Below are 1,824 nucleotides of genomic sequence, written 5' to 3'. Positions count from 1 at the left end.
AAGATTGAGTATTGAGGATTGAAGGTTGAGGATTGAGGATTGAGGATTGAGGGTTGAGGATTGAGGATTGAGGATTGAGGATTGAAGATTGAGTATAGAGTATTGAATATTGAGGATTGAGGATTGAGTATTGAGGGTTGAGTATGAGGACTGAGGGTTGAGGATTGAGTTCTGAGGACTGAGGATTGAGGATTGAGGATTGAGGATTGAGGATTGAAGTTTGAGCATTGGGGATTGAGGATTGAAGATCTAGCATTGATTATTGAAGATTGAGGATTGAGGATTGACGATTGAGGACTGAGGTTTGAGGATTGAGTGTTGAGGATTGATGTTTCAGAATTGAGGTTTGATGTTTGAATATTGTGGATTGAGTATTGAGTCCTGAGAATTCAGGATATTCTATTGAGTATTGAGGTATGGGGACTGATGGTTGAGTATTGAGGATTGATGGTTGAGGGTTGAGTGTTGAAAATTGAGGATTGAGGATTGGTGGATTGAGGTTTGAGGATTGAATATTGAGTATTGAGGTTGGAGGTTGTAGGATTGGAGATTGATTATTGAGGATTGAAGATTGAGGATTGAGGATTGAGGATTGAGGACTGAGGAATGCGGATTGAGGATTGGGGATTGAGGATTGAAGATTAAGAATTGAGGATTGAGGATTGAGGATTGAGGATTGAGGATTGAGGTTTGAGTGTTGAGAACTGAGGACGAGGACTGAGGGTTGAGGATTGTGCTTTGTGGACAGAGGATTGAGGATTGAGGATTGAGGATTTAGGATTGAGGATTGAGGACTGAACATTGAAGATTGAGGATTGGGGATCGAGGATTGAAGATTGAGAATTGAGGATTGAGGATGAGGGCTGAGGGTTGAGAAGTGAGGGTTGAGGATTGAGGATTGAGGATTGGGGATTGAGGATTGAGGATTGAGGATTGAGGATTGAGGACTGAGCATTGAAGATTGAGGATTGGGGATTGAGCATTGAAGATTGAGGATTGAGGATTGAGGACTGAGGGCTGAGGATTGTGGATTGAGGATTGAGGATTGAGGACTGAGGATTGAAGATTGAGAATTGAGGATTGAGGATTGAGGATTGAGGATTGAGGATTGAGGATTGAGGATTGAAGATTCAGTATTGAGGGTTGAAGATTCAGAATTGAGGATCGAGGATTGAACATTGAGAACTGAGTGTTGAGGGTTGAGTGATGGGAATTGATGTTTCTGGATAGAGATTTGAAGATTGCAGATTGAGTATTGAGTATTGGAAACTGTGAATTGAGGATATTCTATTGAGGATTGAGGATTGACAACTGAATGTTGAGGACCGAGGGCTGAGGGTTGAGGATTCTGGATTGAGGATTCAGAATTGAGGTTTGAGGACTGAGGATAGAGTTTTGAATGTTGAGTATTGATGATTGAAGATTGAGGATTGAGGATTGAGGATTGAGGATTGAGGATGAGGGCTGAGGGTTGAGGACTGAGGTTTGAGGACTGAGGACAGAGGATTGAGGATTGAGAATAGAGGATTGATGATTGAGGATTGAGGGTTGATGATTGACGATTGAGTATTGAAGATTGAGGATTGAGGATTGAGGAGTGAGGATTTAGGGTTGACGATTGAGGATTGAGGATCGAGGATTGAAGATTGAGTATTGAGGATTGAAGATTGAGGATTCAGGATTGATGATTGAGGATTGAGGAAGAGGTCTCAGGGTTGAGGATTGAGGTTTGAGGACTGAGGATTGAGGATTGAGGATTGAGCATTGAGGGTTGAGTATTGAAGATTGAGGATTGGGGATTGAGGATTGAGGATAAAGGATTGA

This window comes from Calliopsis andreniformis, unplaced genomic scaffold (genome assembly GCF_051401765.1).
Source record: "Calliopsis andreniformis isolate RMS-2024a unplaced genomic scaffold, iyCalAndr_principal scaffold0189, whole genome shotgun sequence".
NCBI lineage: Eukaryota > Metazoa > Arthropoda > Insecta > Hymenoptera > Andrenidae > Calliopsis > Calliopsis andreniformis.
This window is presented reverse-complemented; position numbering follows the sequence as displayed.